This window comes from Marmota monax, unplaced genomic scaffold (genome assembly GCF_021218885.2).
Source record: "Marmota monax isolate L192 unplaced genomic scaffold, Marmota_monax_Labrador192_F-V1.1 WCK01_AAM20220418_F8-fsc00241, whole genome shotgun sequence".
Lineage (NCBI taxonomy): Eukaryota > Metazoa > Chordata > Mammalia > Rodentia > Sciuridae > Marmota > Marmota monax.
The window spans coordinates 1,023,435-1,038,060 of NW_026692134.1; the positions used below are offsets into that span (position 1 = coordinate 1,023,435).

At 32.8% G+C, this 14,626-nt stretch overlaps 1 pseudogene; it reads left to right on the forward strand.

Moving 5' to 3' along the window:
- Positions 1 to 2,774: 2,774 nt before the first annotated feature.
- On the forward strand, positions 2,775 to 3,052 carry LOC124108907 (60S ribosomal protein L37a-like; annotated as a pseudogene).
- Positions 3,053 to 14,626: the final 11,574 nt, after the last annotated feature.

Consider the following 14,626-nt stretch of genomic DNA (forward strand, 5'->3'; position numbering starts at 1 on the left):
ATAAAGTTAAGTAGCATTTTCCAAGTCAATTAATATTGTAGATTACACACATCATTTTCTTAGCTTTCACTTTTTATTTGCCATATCCAATTCCTAAATGATTTTGCATAAATGATTATTTAATTACAGTAATTTTTATATTTTAATTTCATACAAAATGTAAATTAATTTGTAGAAATCATAAACTGCATTAAGAGGCACCACATAATTTTTTTTATGACTTGGATTAGAGTTTTGCCTTATAATTCTCTAAACCAGTTTTCACAATTCTATTTTAAATACACTCTACTTATTTTTTAGTTATAAAGCATGTTCAGGTATATTTTCCCCTTTGCATAAATTCTGTCTTTTTCACATATAAACTAGATAAGTTTGACTGTAATTTTCTAGCTTTCACAGGTGCAAGTACGTTTAATAGTTAGATCTTACAGTTAATATATTAAGCCCCAGAGTCATGAACTTCAAATTAAAGAACAGCTGCTTGGCAATGTTTTCATATATGAACAATAATCAAGATATAATCATAACAGAAAACCATGAACAAAGGAAAGTGTATTTTAAAATTGAGTTTATCCTAAAAAATTATATTTTATATATTAATTAAATTTGATATTATTTTCTAACATTTTGTGTGTTTTGGTATGTCTACAAGTTATTTTCTTCCCTTATTTTATTGGGATAGCTCTTTATCATTATCTTTAGTCCTCACTTATCTATCTCTAATGTCTTCTAAATCTAATGTGATCTTCTTAAAACAGTGCATATTTATTCACATATCTTCATTTTAAGTAATTAACATCATCACATTAATTGCAGTACCAATTCCCACTGGCTAGATATTCTTAAATCTCCTATTACATATCTAGAGCTATAGGTAATAATATTCTCTTTTATATGAACAAATATATATATACACATGCAAGTAATATTAGAGTATCAGTAGTTCAGATAATCCTTGATATTAATGATGATGGACATAAATTGCCTCAAAATTGTAATGGAAAATGCACATCATCACTTCTTAACACATTATCAATATTTACATATTGCTATTTATTTTTAATAAATATATCTAACCCTCATGTGATAAGAAGACTTTATTTTCACAGTTTCTTATTGATATGTCACTCTGTCTGAGAATTAGAAACAATGAATTTATTCAAATATTAGTTCAAAGAATGGAATCATATCACATACATTTGTGAGACCTCTCTTTGACAGGCTTTATAGTTGAGAATGCAAATTTTCCATCACTCACAATTATTACAGTTAAATATTCTCTATCTTGTGTTAATTAATACTTTTTTAAGGTCAACTGGAATTCTTCTGGGAAATGTATACTGTATCAAAATATCCATTAACAATAAATTCATTTAAACTAATAAGCAGTGTGATTATCAAAAAATATTCTCAATACTATTTTATTCCTTCTTAAATTCCACACATTAAACAAATAAATCAAAGTTTTAGTCTTTGTCGTCCATTAAATATTGACTCTTAGAAAATCACAAAAAAAGCAAAGGATTAGTTTGCAGTTGCAAGCATTTTGGATTCAGATCTGTAGAGCACCAGATTGCACTATGTATTTTGACTTGGTTTTGTTACTTGACAATTATTATTTATTTTTGTAAGAGAAAATGTCATGCTTTTTTCCTCCTGTCTTTGAGCAATGTAATTTTCTTCATAACAGGAGATCTTAGAAATATAATTAAATTAAATTAAATTAAATAATAAAATAGTTACCAAACCTTAAAATTACTTCAGCTTCTTCTGAGAAAGCTAATCAGAAGTTTAGTTTCATTCGAGTTTCAGGAGAAATTTTTAAATACAAATATCTGTTGTTGAATTTAACAAACTCACTTTGTCAGAAGAAGTTATAGAAGGCCATTTGTTGTAGCAGAGCTTGCTGTTAACATTGTCTAATGGACAAAAGATCAACCCAGGATAAAGATTTATTCAGGAAGACAGATTATAAAGATGAATGAAGAAGGAGCAAATTCACACTGTGTATTTCCCTCTTGTAAATTGGTCAAACTGGTAAATTTTCTACTTGCCTAACCATAAGTAAATAGATTGCACAATAGGCAATGAGTATTGCTCATACAGAGGTCTGTCAGTAAAATTTAAATTTGAAGAATAGGAAGTAATTCTCCCCAAAACCCTTTCTCTCTCTATCTCTAAATATATTTAAGGAAATAAATTGAGAAAGAGATGTACATGTATATATATATATATATATATATATATATATATATATATATATATATAAATATAATGTTGATCAAGTCATTTCTCTCTTTGCAGTTCATCCTTTGGAAATATATATAAAAACACATACACACACACATATATATGTATGTGTATCTACAGAGAGAAATAGAGGTACACAATACACACACACACACACCAGTGAGTATGTTTATCTACAGAGAGAAATAGGGATACACACTGAGGTGTGTGTGTGTGTGTGTGTGTTTGTGTTTGCATACACAGAGAAAGAGGAAGAGAATTTTATTTTTTAAATATATATATATATATATATATATATATATATATATATATATATATATATTTTAGTTGTCAATATACCTGTTTTATTTGTATGTGGTGCTGAGAATCGAACCCAGTGCCTCACACATGCTAGGCAAGAATTCTACCACTGAGCTACACCCCAACCTGAAAGATAACTTTTTAAAAATTACTGTTAAAAAGGAAAGTATATTATTAAAAACAAGTAATTAGCCTCTCTGGTCTCAGGCCTAAGTTGCAGCGACATGGCTAGAAGCACTAAGAGAGTCGGAATCGTCGGAAATATGGGACCCACTACTGTGCCTCCCTCTGGAAAATGGTGAAGAAAATTGAAATTAGCCAACATGCCAAGTACACTTGTTCCTTCTGTGACAAAATCAAGATGAAGAGATGGGCTGTGGGGATCTGGCACTGTGGTTCCTGCATGAAAACAGTGGCTGGTGGTGCCTGGACCTATGACACCACTTCTCCTTTCACAGTCAAGTCTGCAATCAGAAGGCTGAAGGAATTGAAAGTCCACTAGAAAGTTCTACCATACAGCAAAATTGCGGGTTGTTAATTATAATAACTGGATGTTCTGATGTGAATTGCATTAATATTGCACTTTCAAAAGAGACTTGTAAATTGAAGCCCTTCTAATTTGAATTGGAAAATTTTTCTGAGATAGGTTATTGTAATTCAGGTCTTTTATTTCCCAGTAGTCAGATGATAATGGCATGAAACTAAGTCTTAAGGCTTAGGTATATACCTAGCTTTTTTGTTTTTTTTTAAACCACTGTTCAACTACTCAGATATACATTGACATATTGTACAAATTTGTTTTAAAGGTAAAATGTACTAAAATACACAAAGGATATACATAAAAAATAAAATAATAAAATAAAAACAAGTAATTACACATTTTTTTCTCACAAAAATTAATGAAGAAAAAATACTTTCAAAATAAAATTATTCTGAATAAAGCTAATCAGAATTTGAAACTTTATTTAAATGTATTTATTGCTTAAATATAAAAGTACTATATACTTCTTTAGTATTCTAGCTATTATTTAAAAGGCATTGCAGAAACTGATAATGGAAGTACAAAGTGATATAATTTTTCACATAGTATTTTACACAGTAACACAATAGTGTTTAAGATGCTCATGCCTTTTGTTCAAGTCATTTCTCTCTTTTCAGTTCATCCTTTGGAAATAATGTAATATGTTCACTGAAGTGCACAATATGTTTGTTGAAATTTTTTACAATCACAAGTAGTGGAAACAGTCAAACATTAACAAAGATATCCTGAGAGAATAATGGTTTCTCATAAAATATTAAACATCTTGAAATAGTTAAGATCACATTTAAGATGTTTCATTTAATTCTATTCATTTTAGTAGAATTTTGCTTTGTTTATCCACTCATGTAATGATCACTATTGGGAAACCAAAATGGAAAGACAAAGACAAAAATGATAAAGTTCATTTCATTTCCCTATATACTATGAATAAAATTCAAAGTATTCAAACACTTGATTTCAAAGGATCATTATTTAAAAAAATAGTAAATATATAGCTATCAAAAGTTCATGGAGGGGCTGCAGTTATAGCTCAGCAGTAGAGCACTTGCCTAGCATGTGTGAGGCCCTGGGTTGTATCCTCAGCACTACGTAAAAATGAATAAAACAAAGGTATTGTGTCCAACTACAACTAAAATTAATTAATTTTTAAAAAAAAAGTTTAGGGAGGGGCTGGGATTGTGGCTCAGTGGTAAAGCACTTGCCTAGCACCTGTGAAGCACTGGGTTTGATCCTCAGCGACACATAAAAATAAATAAATGAAAAACATAGAGGTGTTGTGTCTATCTACAACTAAAAAAAAGTATATATATTTTAAAAAGTTGAGAGACTTTATAAAAGGAGGAATATGAAAAATAATGGTGTGAAGAGTGGCTTTTAAACTGTGGTCATTAGGTTAAGAGCATCAAAAAGTTATTAGAAATACAATTTTTTAGACTTTAGTCTGCAGAAATCAATGAGAAATTCCTGGTGATTTCAGTGCTGACCAAAGTGAGCAGATTGGGACAGCTGAAGTGCTTCATATGACATTTTCAGAAAGGGGAAGAAAAAATCATATAAATGGAAAAGAGATCCAAAAAGAATTTGACCTCTATGATTGTTGTGATCTTAGCACAGGATTTCCAACTGGTATGCAGAAATATAGCTAAAGGAGAGAGATGGAATTCGTTTATATGAAATTATTAAACTAGGAAAGAGGAAAAAGACAGAAAAAATAGTTTACTACTTACATAGCGCATAGACTAGTAGCTAACTAAATTGTAATGCTCAAACTAAGAAAGAACCTATTTTTGCTCTTTTGTTTTTGGTTTATTGTTTGTGCTGCCTTTAGTTTTTACAAAGCTACCTCCAATGTGCAATAATTGGCCTCGCCTTCTCTAGGCTTTAAGACCTAAAATTTATTACATCTTCATCATTGCTTTAAATATCCCCAGTTCATGGTGTTCCTGATGGGTGCTTAATCCAGTGGTAACCACTGTTCTGGAAACTGGAATTTCTGAGTGCTTCCAGAGTGATGTATTCTATGAGACAGAATAACCATGGAAGAGATAATAGGGAAACATTCATGTTACAGATGGTTTCTTCAGAGGAATCAAATACATATATACTTGTTCTTTTGGGGATTTTTTTTTTGAGGTAAACAAGCAAGTAAGACAGAATGAACTGAGTCATAAATCTTTCTTGGCACAAGAAGACTGGATTAAAAATCAAAAGCTTAAACAATAATTTGGAAGCACAGTGGCTTTGGTTAGCTTCACTAGTTGTCAGGGCAAGAATCTGAACTATTGCAGATAATTCAAGTAAGATAATGACCAAATAGTGTTCATTTAAATTAGTGACAAAAAAAAATGGTGACCTTGGCAACAAAAGCAAGGCTGGATTGACAGGAAGGGAGCTGGATGGCTGTGGATTGAGAAGTGTGAATGAAAAATGAAGGAGCAGCGACAGGGGAAAGAAAAACTTTTTAAACCTATATGTTAAGAAAAAACAAACAAACAAACAATGAAAATAGCAGTTTTCACAACTGAGGAAAAAAAAATCACTGTGATTTACATTCTGCTTTTCAAGTACAATGAAATATAATTCTGCTCAGATTTTAATACATTCTAAATTGTACACGGTGAATTTGTATCACTGTGTAGTCAGTAAAAATAAACATACTCTTAAAAATAAGTATTTAGTTCAAAATTCCAAAACGCTATAAGGCTAAGATGCATCAAGCTCATAATCCAGTCTCTGGCACACATCCAAATTAGGTGAGCATCTGGATCTCCTAAAGGAAATGGAGAGTTGTGTGCTTGGCCCTATGACTGCAAAGAAGATCCAGTAAATTCACAGAAGAGTTCAGATTATACCTTGGAGCTGTTATGGCAAACTGTACGTCTAATTGACAGTTTTTCTGCTGAAAACATCAATAATCTTTCATTTTGGGCTCCAGATCCTGCGCAAGACTCTAAAGGCTCATTTTGAAAAGTTATAGCTTTACAGGTCACCTCTGCAGCAGATTTCTATAAGAATTTTATAGTGGATAGGAGAAAGTGTAAGGGTGTTTGGGGAGATGCTCTTACTCTCTACAAACCTGGGTCAAAGCTCTTCCTAAGAACAAAAATGAACAACAAAAACAAAACCTCACAGCCAAATGACTCTTTTATTATATTATTTACCTTGCCTAAAATTTACTGAGAAAATGGGCCATCAATTGTTTCCATCTCAGGAAAGCATAACAAAATGCCAATTAATAAGGTATAAGATGAATTTTTGGCTTGAAAATATCTTAATGATATTAAAACTTCTTTATTTGTTTTGGTAAAGTGGTTTGAAGATGTTTACCTTATGGGCAGAGAATGACTTATATTTGAGTTGCTGTACAGAGAAAATGTAGACTTATACAGTTTAATAGGATAGCCACTGTTTACATGTGGCTCTTTTTTTAAATTCAATTGAACTAAAACGTTTTGTTCAATTTTTGTCACTGTAGCCAAAATATCTGACAAGAATAATTTATAGAAGGAACAATTTATTTTATCTCATGATTTCACAGGTTCATTCCATGGTGGGCAACTCCATTGCTCTGAGCCTTAGGTGATGGGGAGAACATAGCAGAAGGGCATGGCAGAGCATCACTACTGAGCTCATGGCAACCAGGAAACAAAGAGAGACAACAAAGATGCTGTTGTATAATCCAAAGGGTACATCTCCAGTGACCTACATCTTCCAGTCACGCCCTACCTGCCTACAGTTAACATTCAGTAATCCTTTGAAATTATTAATCCAGCATATGGATTAGGTTAAAACTCTTGTGATGTGCTCACTTCACCTCTGACAATTCCTACAATAATATATGAGATTTTTGAGGTTCAAACAACAACAATCACTCTAATCATGTAGCAAGTGCACAAATGTTAACTGTGGCTGGTTGTTACCATACTATACTATACAGAAGTAAACTAAAATTTTCTCAGATAGTTCTCTTTTAAAATATTAGCATAGACCCGCAACATCTTTGTAGTTAATACCTGCTACAATTGAAGAAATGTGATGGACTGCTCACTTTTTGTATTAAAATATTATTTTTAGTAGAAACTGCTGACTTTTTTTCAGATCAATATTATTTCACTATCTGATTCCCACTTACTGATTCTTCATCCATGCTCTCTTAATGGTTAAAATAACAAGAGTCAAATTTTCAACTCACCAAATAAGAACTTTAGTGGAGTTTACTAGTTTCCAGGAAATTTTGTTAAGCTAACACATGTCCTCTAGCATTAAATGAAGGGAATGTTTTCTAGTTTTGATAATTAACACAAAGGTCCTAATTGGGAATGTTTTAGTAGAAATACGAAAAAAGAAATCCAGATACCTGTGATTTTTGTGGGTTGATATTCCCATATCAATACTGGATGCAGTATCTGTAAAACAAATATATTTGTAGTATGTTTAAACCACTGTATTTTAGGTATTAATACTGCAGAGCCAAATTATATTACGAAGAATTTGCTTTTGTTCTGTGATTTTTCCATAAAATTAATCATCTCTGAGGGATTGTTGTTGGAGTCTTCTATGGGCAATTAATCTTAAGAGAAAGATAATGGGAAACAGCTCATTATATGGAGAGGGTATGTAGATACAAGTAGTTATTGACATGTTGTATTTTAGTGTGAAGTCAAATGCAATGTTGTTTTTAAATGTGAAGAAGTTACATAGCTTATCTGTAAACCAGAAGTGAAGGAAACTGTAAATGATTAATATATGCCTATTTATGCATTGTTACATACAGCCAATGCTATTATTCTGTCCTCCATTTCTGAGTTTGCCAGAGCAAACACTTGTGGGAATACTGTATTTGAAAATCTTTCTACAACAGTCTACTGATGTGATTAGGTGCTCTACATGACCCTGTTCCAGTGATAATTTGAATGATTATCACATCATCAAGGACCATGTGTCCAGGCACATGACATTGCTTGACTTTGCTTTCAGCAGGATTATGTACCTGAAATGTGATTATATTATATTTTTTTCATATCAATTTTATAGTATATGCTAACTAAAATAAGTTAATGTCTTTGTTTTTTTTTTATTTTCTACAAAATGTTTTATATTATCGATATCATCTGTATATGAATAATGGGTACACATTTCCCCATGTAGCTTGGTGCCTTTTTAATCTTTATTTTTTTTTTTTTTATTTTTATGTGGTGCTGAGAATCTAACCCAGTGCCTCATGCATGCTAGGCGAGCTCACTACTACTTGAACCACATCCCCAGCCCCAGCTTGGTGCCTTTTTGAGATAAAAATATTTTAAAATGTAGTAGTATAATAGTATAGTAGAAGTATAATGCAAGTACAATAAACTGTATTTGTTTAAAATGTACTCTTTGGTCTTGTGTCCTTTTTTGCCATATGAATTCTCTCTATCTCTTATGTGCCACTTGATGCTATTCATTATGAGCCATCACCAGAAGCTGAGACTGGAACCATTCTCTTGGACAAGCAGAACTGGAGACAAGATACTACAATACCAGGAACAAGAATTTGTTCCTGACCAGATGGTTCTAGCCAGTACAAAATTGATCATATAGAGAAACATAAAGTCATCCTAGGTTGGGTCTCAAATGTGCATGAGCTCCACTGCCTGTAATGAATACTGGGCAGAAATAAAGTGCATTGGAAATGCCTCCCGAAAACAAATTAAGTGTGAGCCTTGTTAGGTGTCTACACCTATACAATTGTCATAACAAAAAAAAAAAAGATAAAAAAGCATGTTCATTACTACCACAATTTCTTTGTGCACATTTATAAAATCCTTTCCCTTTTTCTATCCCTGTAATAATTCTACCACCAATTCACTAATTTGAATTTTATTGATTTCTACTATATTGAAACATTTTATAATTCAAATTTGTTATAGGATATTTAGAGTCTCTTTTTGGAAATATTATATTTACAGTGATCTTGGTTGTTTTTCACGTTGAGGTGCAGTTCTCCTAAAACATTATAAATACTAAGGTCTTCATGAGTTATATAAACTTAAAATGTGTTCTGACGGATAGGCTGGTCTTTTTTTTTATTTGTATTTGTATGCATTTTTTTTTTTTAATTTTTTATTGTGGGTTGTTCAAAACATTACAAATTTCTTGACATATCATATTCCACACTTTGATTCTAGTGGGTTATGAACTCCCACCTTCACCCCATACACAGATTGCAGATTCACATCAGTTACACATCCATTGATTTACAAATTGCCATACTAGTGTCTGTTGTGCTCCGCTGCCTTTCCCATCATCCACCCTCCCCCCTCCCCACCTCTCCCCTCCCCTCCCCTCCTCTCTCTCTACCCCCTCCACTGTATAACCCTGAGGGTCTCCTTCCATTACCATGCAATTTACCTTCTCTCTCCCTTTCCCTCCCACCTCTCATCCCTGTTAAATGTTAATCTTCTTCTCCTGTTCTTCGTCCCTACTCTGTTCTTAGTTACTTTCCTTATATCAAAGAAGACATTTGGCATTTGTTTTTTAGGGATTGGCTAGCTTCACTTAGCATAATCTGCTCTAATGCCATCCATTTCCCTGTAAATTCTATGATTTTGTCATTTTTTAATGCAGAGTAATACTCCATTGTGTATAAATGCCACATTTTTTTTATCCATTCGTCTATTGAAGGGCATCTAGGTTGGTTCCACAGTCTTGCTATTGTGAACTGTGCTGCTATGAACATCGATGTAGCAGTGTCCCTGTAGCATGCTCTTTTTAGGTCTTTAGGGAATAGACCAAGAAGGGGAATAGCTGGGTCAAATGGTGGCTCCATTCCCAGCTTTCCAAGAAATCTCCATACTGCTTTCCAAATTGGCTGCACCAATCTGCAGTCCCACCAGCAATGTACAAGTGTACCCTTTTCCCCACATCCTCGCCAGCACTTGTTGTTGTTTGACTTCATAATGGCTGCCAATCTTACTGGAGTGAGATGGTATCTTAGGGTGGTTTTGATTTGCATTTCTCTGACAGCTAGAGATGTTGAGCATTTTTTCATGTACTTGTTGATTGACTGTATGTCCTCCTCTGTGAAGTGTCTGTTCAGGTCCTTGGCCCATTTGTTGATTGGGTTGTTTGTTCTCTTATTGTCTAATTTTTTGAGTTCTTTGTATACTCTGGATATTAGGGCTCTATCTGAAGTGTGAGGAGTAAAGATTTGTTCCCAGGATGTAGGCTCCCTATTTACCTCTCTTATTGTTTCTTTTGCTGAGAAAAAACTTCTTAGTTTGAGTAAGTCCCATTTGTTGATTCTAGTTATTAACTTTTGTGCTATGGGTGTCCTATTGAGGAATTTGGAGCCCGACCCCACCGACTGTAGATCGTAGCCAACTTTTTCTTCTATCAGACGGCGCGTCTCTGATTTGATATCAAGTTCCTTGATCCATTTTGAATTAACTTTTGTGCATGGCGAGAGAAAGGGATTCAGTTTCATTTTGTTGCATATGGATTTCCAGTTTTCCCAGCACCATTTGTTGAAGATGCTATCCTTCCTCCATTGCATGCTTTTAGCCCCTTTATCAAATATAAGATAGTTGTAGTTTTGTGGATTGGTTTCTGTGTCCTCTATTCTGTACCATTGGTCCACACGCCTGTTTTGGTACCAGTACCATGCTGTTTTTGTTACTATTGCTCTGTAGTATAGTTTGAAGTCTGGTATCGCTATACCGCCTGATTCACACTTCTTGCTTAGCATTGTTTTTGCTATTCTGGGTCTTTTATTTTTCCATATGAATTTCATGATTGCTTTCTCTCTTTTTAAATAGTTATTTGTAGTTAAATAACACAAGCTCTTTAAATAAGGAGTATGCATTAATGTATGTTGTATCAACTAACACAAATTGAGGTCTTTATAATATCTATGTATTTTCTCCTACAACTTAAATATATTAACTTTTCACATTCACATTCTTAATGCAATTGATGTGTATCTTTACTGTCTTTTGAAGAAGTACTTCAAATTTCTTAAAATAAAATTTGAGTAAACGTTGGTTTTGTTTTCCTTTTCTTATTTGATTTTTTTAAAAAATTATTTATTTATTTTTATTCTAATTTTTTGCATATAATAGCAGAATAAATTATATTTCATATTATACATATAGAACCCAATTTTTTATACCTCTAGTGGTACACAACATACAGTGTGTCTTCACACATGTACTTGGGGGTAATGATGTCTATCTCATTCCACCATCTTTTCTAACCCCATGCACCCTCCCTTCCCCTCCATCCCCTTTGCCCTATCTAGAGTTCCTCTAATACTACCATGCTCCTCAGCCCCCAACTCCATCATGAATCAGCATCCTTATGTAAGAGAAAGCATTCTACATTTGGTATTTTGGGATTGGCTAACTTCACTTAGCATTATATTCTCTAACTCCATCAATTTACCTGTAAATGCTATGATTTTATTCTCTTTTAATACTTAATAATACTCCATTGTGTGTATATATCACATTTTATTTATACATTCATCTATTGAAGGGCATCCAGGTTTGTACCTCAGTTTAGCTATTGTAAATTGTGTTGCTATAAATATTGATATGGCTGTGTCCCTGTAGTATGCTGTTTTTCAGTCCTTTGGGTATAGATCAAGGAGCAGGATAGCTGGGACAAATGGTGGTTCTATTCCAAGTTTTCCAAGGAAGGTCGATACTGCTTTCCACACTGACTGGACCAATTTGCAGTCCCACCAGCAATATATGGGTGTGCCTTTTTCCCCACATGCTTGCTGACACTTATTGTTGTTTGTATTCTTAATAGCTGCCATTCTGACTGGAGTGAGATGAAATCTTAGAGTAATTTTGGTTTTCATTCCTCTAATTACTAGAGATATTGTACATTTTTTATATTTTTGTTGTTTGAGTGTATATATAATATTCTGAGAAGAGTCTGTTCAGTTCCTTGGCCCATTTATTGATTGGGTTATTTATTTTGGTGATTAGATTTTTGAGTTCTTTATGAGTTCTTTATATGTCCTAGAGATTAGTACTCTAGCTGATGTGGAAAAATTTGCTCCCCAAATTTATACTCCCTATTCACTTCACTTCTTGTTTATTTTGCTGAAAACAAGCTTTTAAATTTGAATCATCCCATTTGTTGATTCCAGATTTTGATTCTTGCACTATATGAGACTTATTAAGGAAGTTGGGGCCTAATCTGACATGATGGAGATTTGGGCCTACTTTTTCCTCTATTAGGCACAGTGTCTCTGGTTTAATTCCTACATCAATGATCCACTTTGAGTTAAATTTTGTGCAAGGTGAGAGATAGGGGTTTAATTTAATTTTTTGGTATATGGATTTCAATTTTTCTCAGCACCATTTGTTGAAGAGGCTATCTTTTCTTCAATGTATGTTTTTGGCAACTTGGTCTAATATAAGATAACTGCAATTATATGGGTTAGTCTCTGTGCCTTCTATGTCCTCTATTTTGTACCTTTGGTCTACCAGCCTATTCTGGTGTCAATACCATGCCTTCTTTTTTTTTTTTTTTACTATTGCTGTGCACTGTAGTTTAAGATCTTGTATAGTGATACCACCTGCTTCACTCTTCTTGTTAAGGCTTACTTTAGTTATTCTGGGTCTTTTATTTTTCCAGATGAATTTCATGACTTTTTTTCTAATTCTATGAGGAATGTCATTGGGATTTTGATTAAGATTGCATTAAATTTTTATGGTGCTTTTGGTAGTATGATCATTTTGACAATATAAATTCTCCCTATTCAAGAATAAGGTAGATCTTTTCACCTTCTAAGATCTTCTTTTATTTCTTTCTTTAGTGTTCTGTAGTTTTTGTTGTAGAGGACTTTCACCTCTTTCCGTTGATTCCAAGTTTTTGGTTTTTTTTTTTTTTTTTTTTTTTGAGACTATTGTAAATGGGGTATTTTTCCCCATTTCCATTTCAGAGGATTTGTCACTGATATACAAAAATTCCTTTGATTTATAGGTGCTGATTTTATATCCTGCTACTTTGCTGAATTCATTTAATAGTTCTAGAAGTTTTCTCGTGGAGCTTTTTATTCTAGATATGGAATCATATTGTCAGCAAAACAGTGCTAATTTAAGTTCCTCTTTTCCTATACATAACCCTCTAATTCTTTCATCTAATTGCTCTGGCCAGTGTTTCAATAACTATGTTAAATAGAAGTGGTGAAAGAGGGCATCCCTGTCTGTATTACTTCTTGTTTAAAAGTCTTATAGAACTCATCTGTGTGCCATCTGGTCCTGGGCTTTTTTTGGTTGGTAGGCTTCTGATTGTCTCATCTATTTTATTGCTTGAAATTGATCTGTTTGAATTGTATATATCATTCTGATTCAACTGGGGCAAATCATATGACTCTAGAAATTTGTCAGCACTTCAATATTTTATATTTTATTGGACTACAAGTTTTCAAAACAATCTCTAATTATCTTCTGTATTTCTGTAGTGTCTGTTGTGATATTTCCTTTTTCATCACATATGTTAATAATATAAATTTCTCTCTCATTTTCTTCATTAGCATGGCTACAGGTTTGTCAATTTTCTTTATTTTTTCAAAAAAACACCTTTTTGTTTTATTGCTTTTTTGTTGCTTTTTTTCAACTTTTCCTTTTCTTACAATTTATTTAATTATTTAATTTCAGTTCTGATTTTCATTATCTCTTGTCTTCAACTGCATTTGGTGTTGATTTGTTCTTTATTTTCTAGGACTTTGAGATGTAATGTTAGGTCATTTATTTGTTGACTTTTTCTTCTTTGAAGAAATGAACTTTCCTCTTATTACTGCCTCCATAGTGTCCCAGAGATTTTTATGTGTTGTATCAGTGTTCTCATTTATGTCTAAGAATTTTTAAATCTCCTCCTTCATGTCTTTTGCAACCCATTGTTCATTCAGTAGCATATTATTTAGCCTCCAGATATTGGAGTAGCTTTTGTTTTTTTATTTTATTCCCTTTGATCTGATAGAATTCAGGGTAGTATCTCAACGTTTTTATATTTACTAAAAGTTGCTTTGTGGCATAATATATGGTCTATTTTAGAGAAGAATCTATGTGCTGCTGAGAAAAAAATGTGTATTCACTTTTTTTAAGGATGAGATACTCTCTATATGTCAGTTAAGTCTAAATTATTGATTGTATTATTGAGTTCTATAGCTTCTTTGTTCAGCTTTTGTTTTGAAGATTTATCCATTGGTGAAAAAAGTGTGTTGAAGTTACCCAGAATTATTTTCTTGTGGTCTGTTTGACTACTAAACTTGAGCAGAGTTTGTTTGAGTAACATAGATGCTCCATTGTTTGGAAAATATATATTTATTATTGTTATGTGTTGTTGGTGTGTGGTTCCCTTGAACCATGTGAAATGTCCTTCTTTATCCCTTTTGATTAGCTTTAGCTTGAAGTCTACTTTATTTGATGTGAGGATGGAAACACCTGCTTGCTTCTGCAGTCCATCTGAGTGGTAGATTTTTCCCAACCTTTCACAGTAGGTCTGTTTATATCTTCCTATAAGATAAGTCTCTCTGAG